Below are 16,624 nucleotides of genomic sequence, written 5' to 3'. Positions count from 1 at the left end.
TTTCTCCTAAACTGTAAACCCCAAAACTGAAAGCGAAAAACGGAAAACATATTTTTTAACGTCTGTTTTTACGCCTTCCTCTTACGTCTCCATCACCTTGTTCATCTCATGCCCGTGTATTATACGCGAAAAATACGATGAAAATTCCACCAGCATTCCCTTTTCGTAGGAAGTTTCCTCTATGTCTCTCTCTTCAGTGGGTAGGACGTGCATGATGAAGCCTGTAGGCTTCTTCCTCGTTATTTGACACCAGGGTGACAGATGTCAACTTCCCCTCGCTAAGGATTATAAGCGAACTCTTTCATTCCCCTCTTCATTCGACCCTTACTTAGTTTTGTCGTCGCTTTTCTATCCCCTCAACGAATAAAAACTGATATTCTTTAAAAATTCCATTAAAATGAAACATTCCCGTATTGTTCTTTATTACGAAAATGCCGGTCGGCGTGCTTTTAACTTTACTTAAGCTTTAACTTTTGGTTTTTTTATTTAATCCTTATCTACTTTTTCGATCTAAAAAAATTCAAAACGGTTTTTAGTGTAGTGTTAAACTTCTAAAATAATTAAAAATAAGTAATTAAATTTTATTAAACTTGACGAATAGGATCAGCACCGAAAAGGAGAGATCACTAAACTCAATGATCATACGTCGATATTGCATATTTAAAAGGCATGTTTTCCCTTGCAAATATTCGAAGGAAAAAGAACATCAAAAGCAATCTCAACGAGTAGAGGACAAGGACCGAATGCTGGAGACCTTTCGTAAACTTTCCAAAGGCATAATTTTATAAAGTAATTTTAAAAAAAATTAACACATTTATTTTATATTTTGATTATACGGTTTTCAACTTTTGTTGCTTGTATAAATCTTTGCGATGTTTATGTATTGAGAATGAATTATAGACGTAAAATTGAATTTCATCAAGCATCTTCAAATGAAACTTCATATACGCAGAGCTTTTTCAAAACGCTTGTGGTTGGTATATTAATCGAAAATATAAAAATGGCTGTCTATTTTTGCGCATTGATGATAAAGATATAATTCAATAATGCAAAAGTTCATCTTTCTATTCTTTTAAAGATTTATTCAAACCAAATATATAAACTGCTATATAGGGTAAAAGAGATTAGGTTTAATTTTATTAGTATAAAGTTGAAGGCTTGAATAATTTAGAAGTGAACTTAAGTAAACAAGAACGAAATGCCACTCTTCTTTGTAGTAAATTAGTCGCATCATGCCACAATGGGGGAGAGAGAAAAGGAACAACAAAGGTTTGAGAACGTAATAAAATAAAAGCTAATTTACATATTAAACCGTTCCACTAGCTTTAAAGGCGGGAAAAGAAGGTTAAACGAGACAGAGGGGGCGAAGGGGATGTTTGAGTAATAATATTGAAGCTTAGCTACTTTGACGGAAACCTGGGTCGGGGTGTGTCGGTGAGAACAATAAGCCAATTAGCTTTTTCGGGGCCAAATTGAGCAGACTAGAAAGGCAGGGGTATTTTGGTGTTAATTACTAAAGCGCGTCTCGTATAGAAGCGAAAGACGATCAATGTTGGTACTTACAAAAGTAACGAGAAATTCTTCTTCCCTGTGAGCGAATCTGTTCGGATATCCATCTTAATTTTCATTACAGTAAGAACGACGTCAGGAGAAATTGAGGAAACGACACGGAAAAACAGCGATTTTTAAATATAGAATATTTCTTGTCGTAACTGGTATTATTCAAATTTTCCAATGATCTGATCTCAGGATTTTGCATAAAATAGTCCAAAAGCAAATAATTGTAAGTTTAAGTTTTGCAAAATATTTTTCTCGAAGGGGAATGAAATAGATCCGTAATTTTCTTGTTTTTCAATAATGGCACAAAGTTACACTATTCTTCATACAGTAGAGAAGTAGAGGTAGATGAAATGAAACTACGCAGCGCTAGGTATTTCTGGACTCAATACATTACTAAAGAATGGAGGACTTTTTAAAATGCGAGTCCTGCAGATCATGCGCAGGCACATCCACCATCATCAACTCGGCTCACGCACCAATGTGTAAATTATAGGTGCTGCTCCTTTATTTGTTTATTCGGATTTAGTGAACGTTTTAGCCTCGAAACTACCATACTTTCGCTTAATATTTACGCAACAACACTCATTCTGTGCCGTGCAGTGATATTAACCTCTTATATAGTCAATTCTCTTGGAATTTGAAAAACCCCACTACATTTGAATTACATTTTTTAAAATACGTTATTAACCTTTCTTAATCGATTTAACATAAGGTAAACAACTAGAGATGGCCGATACCTGGCTTAACCCGATACCGATCGATATCGGTGCAAACATGAACCGATCGATACCGATATTTACTCACTATGATCCAAAATCCGATACTTCAACCGATACCGATATTTTTAGTAGCACAGTGCCATTTACATATGTATTAAAAATACTATTAAATAATTATAGAATAATTTCATGAATTATACTACCAAGTACAATGTTTAGAGGTACTTCCAAAATAATATCACGGCTTATTGACATTCATAGAAATGTATTATCACCATTAATACATTACTGAAAGACCTATAAATGTCATGTAGCGCCATCTAACGGATTTTAAACGAGTATCGGTTTAGTATCATATTAAACCAACCTATCCGGTACTATCAGGAAACCCGAGTATCGGTGCCCATACCGATATGATATCGGTACCAGTTCATCCCTATAAACAACGTTTTGGACAGTACCAAAAATAAACGCCACAAAAGCTTTACGTACCATAAAAATGAGTATCCAACACTTATATATAGTATAAATGAATAAAACGTAACGAGGTATAAAGTACTTTTTTCATCATGACAATTTTTTTCTTTTTCGTTTTCTGATTCATACTAAATTCTATTCCCTAAAATGGGAGGGCGTAGTTGGATGCACAGGGTAATAAGGCATTTTTCGGGGTTGTGATAGCCTAGAACTTTTAGTTGACATTGATAGATTAGGTTTAAAAAGGCTCCTTTGCATCTATGCCTCCTATTTCTCATTTTTCCCTTTTCCTTTACGCTACGAATGGCTAATCATCGGCTCGGGAGAGAAACGAAATTGGACTTTTCCTGCGCCAAACATTTCTCTTTGCTAAATGGGCTGTATGAAAATTATGCTCCCTTAAGTAGAATACTTTAATATTTTACATTTACAAGGAAATTTTACCCGATCTCACCAAATTACTCGTCTATCTTCCTTTAGAGAAAGATAGTAGTAAGTTAAAAATGAGATTGTTTTATTTTATTTTACTTCTCGGCTTACACGTCACCCCGGCGAACTATAGAAATTAATGAATTTTAAATTGAAAATTGAAAAATAATTACTGAGGTTCCAAATGAATTTCTTCGAAATAATGTTTCATCAATATTCAAAGCTAAAAATAAAATAAGGTGCCCAAAGGTTGGTGACGAAAATTCAAAATATTGCCAGTTCGCCATTTCAAAATATCTCAGTATTTAAAGGTGGGTCGGCAGCAATTTCCAAAACATCATACTCGAAACTGGTAGGTACACTTCGGGAACGCATAAGCATCGTCTGCTTCAGGTGGTCTGATGATTTTATTTTTATTCGCCACGTTAAGGATAACAAAATTACATTGAAGTCAATGCTTTGAAGGTATGATAATTTAAGGCTAACACTAAAAGTTGAAGTTATTTTAGCAGCCATAAACCACAAAGTTCCAGTTGTGTATCACACCAAAAATATCTGGTCAACCTAGGCCTTGAATCCAAATAAGTAATTTATCCCATTTATTGCTGCTAAAACTATGTGTTATTTTAAAGAGAAAATTAAATCAACTTATCTTTAAAGCATTAACTTCAATGTTTTACATTTCTCCGCTAACCCTAACGTCAGTGGACCCCATGAAACAGACGATGCTGATAAGTTCTGAAAGTTGGTACCTATAGGTTTCAAGTATGGAGGTTGTGGATATCGCGGCCGACCCACCTTTAAGTATTAGTCTCAACATTCATCCTAGTGGCAAACTTAAATAACAGCCTACTGGGAAAATTTCATTTGAACATGTGAATTTCTGAAATAAAAAATAAATATTTAATGAGATAACGATAGTATGAAGGTGCAGAGTTATCACGTGATCTTAAATTGGCAAGATCAATTAAATCGCAAGTACATAAACGCTGTTTGACGAAAGCATTATTTGCGAATTTGGCAGTGCAAGAATTATGGTTTCTGTAGAATTACAATTGAATCTTTTACAGTTGAAAATAAATTCTTTCTGCGCCTTCTAATTCACGCGTTTCTTTTAGTTGAAGAAGGACATTTGTAAGTTAAAAATTAATCTGTCCACTTTTGCTTCAGTACGCAAGTAAAATTTACCGATCGAATGCATGAAGAGGGTTTTTATGTGGAGAGCATTTTTGGGTGAATAATATATTAGTGAAAGGTATTTAGGGGTACTTAAAATATAGGTTAATAAGATATATTGAAGCGGGAAACTGTTTTGGGTGATAAGACATCAACCTGAACCGTTTTTATACACCAATCGGATTTAGCTGATTGAAATCAGGGATAATCATTTATCTTACCAATTTTGAGTAAAATACTTTATGCACCAAGCTCTTGATATTCTCGCAAGTGCAACATTATCCAAGTTGTTGCAAAAAAATCTAATTTCCTTCATCCAAAATATCATACATTAATTAAGGGTGTGCCAAAAGCTAAAAATCTCAACTTCGCAAAAATGGAAAATACGTGTTTAATGCGACAAATAAGACGTAAATTTTACTGAAAGCCTATTGGGTAAATTACATTCTATACTGTCAGACATTCTTGTCACCATATTCTTTGCTAAAGCGTCTTCAGCAAATCATTCCAATTTATCAAATTTCTATGGCCTAAACGTTCCATTTGAATGTTACTATAATCCGTGCCTAAGACAAAGTTTTCTTCTCTCTTGAAGTTGGCCGACCCTTTTATCGTTTTTCCTTTTCTTTTTCGTAAAAAGAATTCGTATAATCTATGGAGCCTAATTTGAAATCTTTTAGCAACCGCCGGAAATGTAAGGGGAAAGAGTAATTAGGCATTTTTGGATCTCTTTTGATATCTTATTCCCTTTTTTGACGGCGGGGGAAGGAATTTTTTCCTGGAAGATTTATTGTTGTTTATAATGGTATGAATATATCAACGTTGTTACCAGATCCTCCTCATTTTTCCGAAGCGGAAATACATGTCTCTTCATTCTGCGTATTACCAGAAGTAGGTTAAGGGACTTGAAGTATTGAGGTAACCAAATTCTTCACTTGGCGAAAGTGAACATTCTTGATAACACACCAACGGTTGGCCCTCTGGTAGCGGTTTCTGAATTTTCCCTCCAAAACGTGAGACGCTCGCGGTGGTAGACAGCCGAACTAGGTTGAAGCACCCGCGTCCGTGTTCCGCGGCTTTAGGATTAGGTGAACGGGAAAGAAAATGTTTTTGGAACTCGACCAATTTTTTTTCTCTCTAGTGTAAGCGCGATTGAAGCGGCATAAAATCCTCAAATTAGTTCACTAGTGCCAGGATCTATTACCAATGCTAGAGCTCTTTACTTCTAGTCTCATACTACTTCTGGTATTACTCATTTATCTAAGATGCTCAGAACTTTATGTCGGTGTAAAGAACAAACTTTGCTATTCCACGAAATACATAAACATATAATTCATAGAAAACAGCTCGCAATCAAAGTAATTAGGTCAAATTGCTAATTTATATAGAAAACTAAATGAAAAGGGGATCATAAGAAAAACTTTAAGGTGTAAAACTAGAGCGTATCGTGTAGTTCCCAGAAGATTAGTTGCTGCCATAGCAACCAAGATTCCAACAAGAAACCAGCGGCGTTGATAAAAACTGATGTTCATGGAGAATGGTAGAATTTAACTCGAGTTTTGAACGATTTTTGCCTATTAAGTATACAACTATTGATCATCATACGCTAACATGACCATTACGGACAGTCTTATCACTGCGTAAGTACAAGGAGGAACTTTCTCCTGAGAAGGCTATACAGAGTTCCACTACACTACCTTTCCCTTCAAAAGAACACTTAAGCAAAAGTTAAGTTAAAGGTCCATAATGGCTCGTGGTCTAGGAAGCCTAGTAGACCTTCGTAGGCAAGGAGTTGCTGGCACTGTCAGGAGCTAAGATACTTGATGCTGCTCAGATTCTGACCGACTATGTGACAAAGGAACTCCTACTGGTGGTATGTCGGTTACCACTTCTGGTGCAGGTAGGTCATGTGAAGTAACCACGCGTTCCGTTACTTATTCCACATCTGCACGCATTGCGTATGGAACTGGACTTGCCGGCATGAATCGAGGTGTTGCATTTTCCTTCAACTGCAGCCTGGCTTTAAAATTCTTCATTTTTCCCAAGGTATTTTGAAAGACTTCAGGACATTTGTTAACAATGGCTTTCAGTTGTAATTGTACTTGCTGAGCACTCAAATCACCTTCTGTTACTTGGTCCAATATTTTTAAATCCGAAAGTATCCAGTTATGAGTTATGACCACCGATATTTGGGCAACGTTCCTGAGAATTCAAAACATCCAGAATTTCCGATCGGTTTTGAAAGTGACTAGTACTTCAGCTGCTACTAGATTGCCAATCGAATGTCCAGTGAATGATTCCAAACCTATATCAACAGGAACTAGTTCACCTTTGTAGGTAGTGGAAATTTCATCCCAAGTAGATTGAGCCATTAGCGTGTAAGCTGCACCAGTATCTAGTTCTAATTCTAATGGCTTGTCATTAATCAGAAAATTCAGCAGGACTGGCTTAGGTGCTGGTGTCATGCATCATACAAGCAACATTGCATACTCAGGCCCTGGGATGGTACTCCCCACTGCGTTAACCTTTCAGCATGGATTGGATTCTTGGCTCGTAATTTGTCTGTGAAACATTGCTTAGCCAAGTTTACAGTAAGTTGACACTTTCCACAAGTAGTGGATATGTGGGGGCAGTTAGGTGGTGCATGATCAGGTAGACCACAATCATACAGTCCGTTGTAATAGTCATGTTACGGTTGATTCCCCGTTATTGTCGCAGATTACTTTTGATTTCTGTTTGAATTCCAATGAAGTCCGGTAATTATTTGGTGAATGCCGTGATTACCACTGGATTCTTCGTGAATTGCTATGAATGCTGTGATTATAAAGTGATTTCTATTTGAACTGATAACGATTTTTATTTTGGATTTTCTAATTCCTCGATTGATTATTTGTGATTATTTCACGAAATGCGTTATTACCGAGGCGATTGCAAAATATTACATGTAAATCATGTGAGTATTTCTGATTTTCTCCAAATTTCACGTGTTTTCTAGTGATTATCGGAATTTTCTGATTATCTTTGATTACCCATAAAAATGAATGTGATAACTGATAATTTTTTAATAATTCAGAAATCAAATAATCGATTTCTTCGGTTTTGTACATCTGATTATTCAAGTGACTAGCTTCTCAAAAAATATTTGAAGTAACGTCCATGCAATATTTCAGCCTTCTAAGTAAAGCAGTTGGGCTGATTATCAGTCAGCCAGGATTTGACATAGATAATGAGAAATCAATAACCAGCAAAGTAAGCCGTCTATTTCATATAATTTATATTAAATTTTAAATTTTAAAATTCCCTAACATTAATGTGGTAAATGGATTTTTAACTGGTTTGCAGGATTTAATTATAGTTAGAAATATTGCAAATCAGTAAAATGTCTACCTACCTTTTTGCTCTGGTTGTCTAAATATCCTATTTTGATCCAAATTCTTTTGGCTTTGTTTCTACCTTAAACTCTAAGAAAAATCCTATGAAATGGTCTTAGAGGCAGGATTTCTTTTCGAGCTCAAGAGAAGCCTTATTTTGGGTTTTAAGGAAAATTGAGCGAAGCTAAAAACATCGGATGATTCTGTTTACAGTTTGAAATTTACTCAACGTCCCACGATTCTTTTAAGAACAAAACCGCACGTCCGTTAAAATATTCTACAGTGCAAACTTTTAAACTTTTCATAGCGTTTTTATTCCCTCCGAAAAGGCAATGGCTAGAAAAACTTAACAATGTAAAAAACAAACTTCTCCCCGCCTTCTTCAATTTCCGATCTGCAAAACTATTGCCGAGATCCTTTGCGGCTGGCTGGCTTTCTCTTACATTCATTCAATATAAAACCACATGAAATTAAACGTTCAAATTTCACATTTCAAATAAGGCAATGATTCCGTATGGAGACTACAAAAATCGACAGGTAGAGCCATAGAAGCATTTGCAAACAATACTACATTTTCCAAGTCTAAAATTATCGCGTTGGAATCAAGGACCTGGCTAGTCAAAAGTAGAGTATAGAAGCGTTTAAAAATGCAAACTTACTATGCAAATAATGAGAAATATTTGATAATTACTTGGGAAAGACTTTACGGGTTATTTCTCTTTTAATCACGCTCAATAACAGGAAAGATAAAATTTATTTTAATTTTCATATTAGAGGCAGTAACAAAAATTTCTCTAATGCGTAATATAGACTTTTAAATCAGACAGAATAGAGCTCATGGAGCAACTGAGCTTTCGGCTTATATTTCCGGTTAGTCAAAAGTATTTATTAAGTTTTAATTTAGTTCCTGCTTTCTCTACCTAATATTAATTTGGTAACACTAACTTAAAAAGACAACAAATTTGGTAACACTAAATTAAACAAACGAAACATTTGGTAACACTAATTTAAACTAACGACACTTTTGATAAAACTAGTATAAACAGACGACACATTTAGTAACACTTGTTTAAATAGGCGAAGCGCTTGATAACACTAATTAAAAAGGACGAGACATTGGTAACACTTGTTTAAACAGACGGCACGTTTGGTAACGCTAGTTTAAACAGACGGCACGTTTGGTAACACTAGTTTAAACAGACGACAAATTTGTTTGGTAACACTAATTTTACTAATTTAAACATACGACACATTTGGAAACGGTTATTTAAACAGAAAAAATAACACCAGCAGTATTTCTCCAAAACCCTGTCTTTTTGTAATGCAAAGGGTAACTTCCCAATCATCTTGGTGTGTTTATTAAATATGAGCACATAACTAGACCAATTGTACGCAAAAGTCTGTTTCAGCGTTTGATCCTTCTTGTTTATCTTGTCATTGTCTTCTTTCTTGCCTATATAGAACTAGTTCTTCCGTTAGACATTTCGCTCCGAAAATGTCCTCGCGATTCTTCTTATTTGTAGCCGTCCATTTCCCAGAGCCCGTTACTCTTTGCGGGTTTTTATTTTCTTCTTCTTGTTGTTCACCTCCTTTCCTCCATCCGAATCTTGCCCGCGAAGCTCGGACAGAGAGAGTAGACGAGGGTGAGGGGTGGGGACAGAGAAAGCCTTTGCTGCTGCCGGCATCCGAAAGGTAAACATCTCTTTATCAAGGCAAAGTCATACGGTCTCGAGGGACACCTCTCTCTGGTCATTCTTTACCAACTCTACGGCTAAAGAAAATAAGCAAAGACCTCTGCCTCCTATAGCTTTTGCTACCTAAAAACGGCTCGACCGGCGGCCAAATAAGCCTCAAACATTTTTAGCTTCGGCACTAATAATTTCGCGTTGCTTCTATAAAAGAACCTTTGTTGGTTTGTCATTTGTTTTTGCGAGTAATGTAATTTATTATTTGCGCATTGCGATTCAAAATCAGAATTTGTTGAATCTAATTTTTTGTTTAATATTTGAATTATTTTCAAGTAACAGGCGGCTCCATTATCACTCCTAGCATACGGGCTAATCTTCTGGACACGAATTTTACCTTGCCAAAGGCAGGAACCAATCAGACCTAATGCACTAGGTCCCATTGGTTCCTGCCTTTGGCTTAATTAGCCTTTACCGAGCTTAGTAGCCACTGTTCAGTGGAAAAGCCATCTTTAAAGGGCATCAACGGTGCTGCCCTTTGCTTCAAAATGGCTGTATTTGTATCCGATTATCGAATAATGGAACATGATTCACTAAATAAATAATCAGGATGTTATTCAAACATTCTTGTATTTTTTCGTTTTTCAAGTAGTTAATCTTGATTTTGCCCGAGTTTAATTCAGATTATAGAAATACTAATTATAATATTAAAAACCCCAACCTTAAATGCAAAACAGAAAATTAAACTTATACTAATTGTATTATAACCATTTACCAAATAAATTTCACTTTTTATATGAATTGGAAATAAGTGGAACTATTAAAACAGTCTAGCCACCTTAGTGTTTATCCTTTGGCGTACGTATTTCCTTCGAGGTTTTAGTTTTTGTCGTCTTCGTCGTATACTAACGTAAGTACGTGTCCGCGGCCATCGGGTCTCAAAGAGTGGAATATTAGACGTGGGCCGAACAAAGGGTCATTTTGACATTCAATTCCCAGGACGACAGGCCCAGTTATTAAAGCGCCAGCCTGTTCGACCAAATAACATTAGGGTTTTCGGCGGTGTATTTTTTTCACTAAAAGAATTTTTGATGTGAAGAGTATCAAAAAAATTGCGGAAAAACCATCAGAAAGCTATTAAAGTTCGTAGTTCAGATAGCCGGACATACACCGTTAGCTTTCCATTTAATATTTGTTGGACGAAACGATACGTCGAAAAGCCTTGACTTAAAGGTCTTTCCTAAAAAAAGGATTGAGCCGGGTAAAGCCCACTTTCAATTATTTTAAACTTGTTTCTCTAACACAAAACTTTATGGGTGTAGCCAGAAGTAGAAAAATGAATTAAACTTTGTACCTCTTCATCTTTATTCTCTGACGTCTTAATACCATACCAGGTTCGGCTTTTGTTCCTAAGCTGTGTTACTAAAATACTTTTAATAAAATTACGAAAAAATCAATTGCGATTCCACCGAAGTACAGTTATACCTACAAAATAAAAACCGCTTTTATGTATCCATTTTTGATGAATAATCCTGATATGTAAAAATAATCCCTTCACTAGCACGAGATCATAAAAATTTAATCAATTCAGAGTTGAAGTTCTCAAAAGATTTTGTATTCAAGCTAGGTTCCCACATCACAGAAAATTTACTCTGCGTAAAAAAATTGGCAGACCTCGGGACTTGGTTCACACAGGCGACCGAATTCCGACCGAAAACACAGACTACTGGTAGTCACGTGCTATGATGTCTCTTCGGAATAATACATCGTCTGCTTTTTGTTAATCTTGATTATAGTGTCCTAAGCGGTATCGTTCCTTTCAACCGAATTCCCAATGGACCGAAATCCCATTCGACCGAATATCCCGCAATGATTTTAGATTTCCAGCCCAATGGCTATATTCCCGATGGACCGAAATCCCAATCGTCCGAATATGCCCCTAAAAAATACATGAATATAACTTGAAACACTGTAGCCGTCAGCGATTCGGTGGTGTAGTGGATACGATGTTGGACTGCGAAGCGATAGGTATGTTAATAATATTAAAAGTAAATGTTTCGTGATACTAATTAAAACGCTCACTTTCATTCCTTTCAAGGCAAGAGATATATAGAATTAATAAACAAATTGTGCTTAAAATGAAGTACAGTCTTAATGGTAGTTCCAGCAATGTCTTTAAATTTTAAATTAAAATTTTAATATTGTGGTTTCGGGTGGGTTGGGTTGGGTTAGGTTAGGTTAGGTTAGGTTAGGTTAGGTTAGCATAGGTTAGGTTAGGTTAGCATAGGTTAGGTTAGGTTAGCATAGGTTAGGTTAGGTTAGCTTAAGTTAGGTTAGGTTAGGTTAGGTTAGGTTAGCTTAGGTTAGTTTAGGTTTGGTTTGGTTTGGTTCCAATAATTCGTTGACACCTTTTCCAAAATATGCTCCTTTTAATTAGCTACCACCTTTTCCAAAATATTCTCCCTTTAAATAGCTACCACCTTTTCCAAAACATTATCCTATTAATTAGCTGCCACCTTTTCCAAAAGATTTTCCTATTAATTAGCTGCCACCTTTTTCAAAATATTCTCCTATTAATTAGCTGCAACCTTTTCTAAAACATTCTCTTACTAATTAGCTACCACATTTTCCAAAATATTCTCCTTTCAACTAGCTACCACCTTTTCCAAAATATTCTCCTTTTAATTAGCTACCACCTTTTCCAAAACATTCTCCTATTAATTAGCTGCCACCTTTTCCAAAATATTCTCCTATTAATTAGCTGCAACCTTTTCAAAAACATTCTCCTACTAATTAGCTGCCACATTTTCCAAAATATTCTCCTTTTAATTAGCTACCACCTTTTCTAAAATATTCTATTAATTAGCTGCCACCTTTTCCAAAAGATTTTCCTATTAATTAGCTGCCACCTTTTCCAAAATATTCTCCTATTAATTAGCAGCCACCTTTTCCAAAATATTCTCCAATTAATTATCTGACATCTTTTCCAAAATATTTCTATTATTGCTAATAAATTGTTCGTGGTAAGAGGCGGGCTTTTAATACTCATATAAATAATCTTTTTACCTCCAAACAAGGTTGGGTTGGGTTAGGTTAGGTTAGGTTAGGTTACGTTTGGTTAGGTTAGGTTAGGTTAGGTTAGGCTAGGGTAGGTGAGGTTCGCCGTAATTAAAACGTAGTTAAAATAAGTGCAGTAATACATTTTCAACTCACATTTATTTTAACAACAATAAGTTGTGAAATTAAAAATATATTTAATGCAAAACCACACAGTATGTCTTCTTCCAGTTCAATAGAATTTCGGTCCAATGGGACTATAATAAAATCGCACCTTTGGCTACGTTCGGTCGAATGGGACCCCAAAAAAACCCCCCTTCTGTCGAATGGGAATTCGGTTCAATGGGACCAAAGTTCCTAAGCCTTGGCTCTTATAAAAAACATACTACAACCAACTGGGCGAAAAGCTATCAAATCATGTCAAAAAGATACAGGCTCAAACGTTTACAATGTGCAAACGCTGTAATGGCGACTCCCGATCAAATCCAGTCGGAGAATTAAAGGGACTGTAAAACATCAGTTTTTTAACATCAGAGGTACAGTACTAACGCGGTGTTTCTGTTGTGTTTTCGGTGAAGTTGAAACTAAGCTTAAATCATCAAACTCTAAACCGACTCATGATTGGATGAATAATGCTTACAACAAAGCTGTCCAGTTAGGAATATTCTTTGACGTTATGTAATAAACATCGTGAAACCGGCATCAAATTAATTTGGAATACAATTTATTTGTTTTAGTAATTTAAAATCCGAATACAGCGTTATTTGATCAAACGTAACCTTAATTGCAATTTGAAGAATTAATTAGATTCGTTTCAATTTGTTTGTGTAACAAATAATTTCAACGAACTCTGTTAGAATTAAACGAGAGTCCAATATTTTACGATGCGTTATTAGAATATGAATACTGATTGTTTAATCAGAAAGGTTTAACTTTGAAATCAAGATTAAAAGTTTATTCGAAATTATTAATTATTTAATTAAGACTTGAATTATAAAGTAAAATGTTTTTAATCTTAACAAAGTTATTGTATATCATAGTTAACGAATAGGAGGACATTTTCTCTTTTAAATTTTGAAAAATTGTTCTGTCATCATCAAATAGCTCTTTTCCATTGCATAGTTGTTTAATGGATTTCATTAAATGCATTTCAATAATGTTCAAACACTTCTTCATCTTAAATGAATAGATACGAAAAAATTATGAGATAAACTAAAATTTTATAAGGAAAAAAATGTTTCTAAAGTTTTTGCAATTTGTAATTACACTATTGTAATAATATTAACTTTTCTCGTAGTGCCTGGCGACGTTTAAGTGCAAAATTGATGTATTTCAATGCTTAAACTGATAATCATATTCTGAAAAAGAACAAAATCCAAAAAAGATTTTGAACTGGGTGAAGATACGCAGAAATAACAAGACAGGTTAGACAATTGGTAGAATTCTGAATGTTTGTGAGATATGTTTACTCTTCTATTACTGAAACTCTACGACATTTTCTTAAAAACCTGGTTTCCCTGACATTTCGTGGATATTTTACTGACATTTCCAGGTGCAAGACCACCTAAAAACTTAAGGAATTATTTTTTCGAGTAATAATTTGAGAACGAACTCACAATAGCCACATGAATTTCCCCGATTCTCTTTATTTTTACTATCATTTATAAACTTCGCTGAGTTTTCTCTGAAATTTTAATCAACAATTGATTTCCCTGATACTTCCAAGTTTTGCAGGTTTTTCAGCTATATGTAAATCGTTTCCCAAATCATGGTCTTACCTTTGACGTATATCTCAACGCAACTGTCACTTAAATTTTCTAGTTACTTTTGCAAGCTATAATCGAATAGTTTTTTCTGGTAAAAAAACCCCATCAAATTAAAAAAAAAGAGAAGTGAAAATAATATAGAATAAAAAGTAGTTCCGAAGACAATAGGCTTGAAAACCTCATTGTCGCCTGGCCAAAGTCATAGGACGACTGTTCGTGGGTTGGACCGAATACTTCGAAGAAAATAAGCCAATAGAGGAGGTGAAGTGGTTGGGTTCTTGAAACCGTGAAAACCTTGAAACGGAAAGCGAGAGGACATAGCCCTTCGCAATTTAAAAGTTTACTTTCGTTTGATTTATGGTGCAGGCAGATACTGATCGGCAAACTAAGATGGATGCCAAGAGTTTCTGTACCATGTACCCCAGGACAATTTTAAGGCGGATACGCACGAATTTCGAAGCAATAGGTTTCACACGCAAACCTCGTGATCGTAAACAAAGACTGCAATGTTGATAACTTGTTCTTTTTTAGAGACACGTAAGCCATACCCATTACCTACGATTTCGATAATTTTCCAGCAGGACGTTTTGGAGAAATTTTTAAGTGAAATAGGAACAAAGAGGAGAGAAAGACGGAGAGAGAATCAGTATAGGCAGCTGTGATCCATATGTGTTGAAAACGGGGGTAAATCTACGGTACACCGCGGCGCCTGAGCGCAGCTTTCTCGCGCATAGTTGACGTAGGGGATGACAGAAATAAGGCGAGGAGGTCAATACCCCCATGCGCAAAGGATGTGCTTCCTGAAACTAAACGTACCGAAAATAGTTTATACTACCCCCCTATTTTCCCATTTTTCGGCGGATTTTATAAAGCCCATCTCTCTCTCTCTCTCTCTCTCTCTCTCTCTCTCTCTCTCTCTCTCTCTCTCTCTCTCTCTCTCTCTCTCTCTCTCTCTCTCTCTCCTCTTTGATAGGAATTTCGAGCCAAGTGGCGTGTGCATCTGTCTTTAGGCCAGTTGACATAGGCAGCGACGCTATGCTTAAACAGATCCACGAGAGGTGGAAGATGTCTTTTTTCCATTCGCCATGTTCCGGATACTCTTGCTCTTTAAAACTTTTATTTACCCCCTTTTTCCTATTTCTGTCCATCCTACTAGTAAAACTGGAGAGATTTTTTTCTTTGCTTACGGTGTTTTTCTTTTGAGCGATTATTCTTGTTATTGACCTATTGGAGATGACTTCGCGGCCCTTTGCCTCAAACACGTACATTTTTGGGGAAAATTCCCTCGTCTATCTTACCAGAGGTTTTTTTCTTCCTTATTGAATGAAATACGGTTCACAAAAATATAATTTGTTTTTCAGCTTGTAAGGCGATTTTTAAAGTTGGACATCTCGCGCGTGACTTCTAGCGTCAATTTCTATAATACTCCAAGAGATGTATCGACCTCTTCAGATTCTTCTTCAGCTCCTTATTCTTAATTCAGTTTCTGCATCGTCTTACATGAAAATCGTTCTTTCAAATAGGCCTTGATGCGTGGAAAATATTGGAGTGGTTTAGTGAAGTTTAAGCGAATTTATAAAACCAACAGGGTTGAAGTGTTTTTACATAATTGGAAATCCTTGAAAAAATTTACGATTGGGTAGTTTCGTTTAAACTAAGAATTAGAAAGAAAACCTTTGGCTTTGAAATAGAACTAGTCGAGGTATCTTAATTATATTAATCAATTTCAGTTTTTAATTAGGTTTTTCTCGGTTTTTTAGTTAACTTAGTTGGTTACTTGATATAAATCCATTTTACATGTTCTTTCCCTCGTCTTTTGTTTCGTTTTTAGCCAGTAGGGACATTTATGAAAATTTGGTGTTGCCTTGTAAATTTCAGGCTAGCATCTAAAGAAAAGCTGGAAAAAACATAAGCACGACCAGAATTGGAAAACTTCTTGAGACTTAACTTAAAGCTAAAACTAAAGTGCTTTCATTACATAAAATAATTGATACACCACACGGAAAATTCAGCGAACTTATGTGCACATACAGGCATTGGCCCAAGGCCAAATTAAAGACTTGTGTTGACATGGAAATTCCACACTCAATTTGTCAGAGGTTTAGTGTTGGACTTTTTATTTGACTGAGGTTAATTATAGAACAGTTGAATAACTTGTTCGGTTTATTTTAGATTAGTAGAACAATGTTCCTTGATTTTACACATTAAATACTTAATAACAACTTTACTTTTGCTCAATTTGAGGAAAGCCACGTATAATTTATCATAGCTCAATTGGTTTCGAGCCTAATTTGAGTTTAATAAAATTAAATTAAATTTCCAATGCTCAGTTTAAGGAGACCCGAGTTTTTATATTGAGTCCTCCTATTATTATTTTTTTGTTG

This window comes from Phalangium opilio, unplaced genomic scaffold, assembly GCF_054372755.1.
Source record: "Phalangium opilio isolate 3A_F unplaced genomic scaffold, DU_Popi_V2 ptg000105l_1, whole genome shotgun sequence".
Lineage (NCBI taxonomy): Eukaryota > Metazoa > Arthropoda > Arachnida > Opiliones > Phalangiidae > Phalangium > Phalangium opilio.
The sequence above is the reverse complement of the archived record's forward strand: the minus strand, read 5'-3'. Positions refer to the sequence as shown.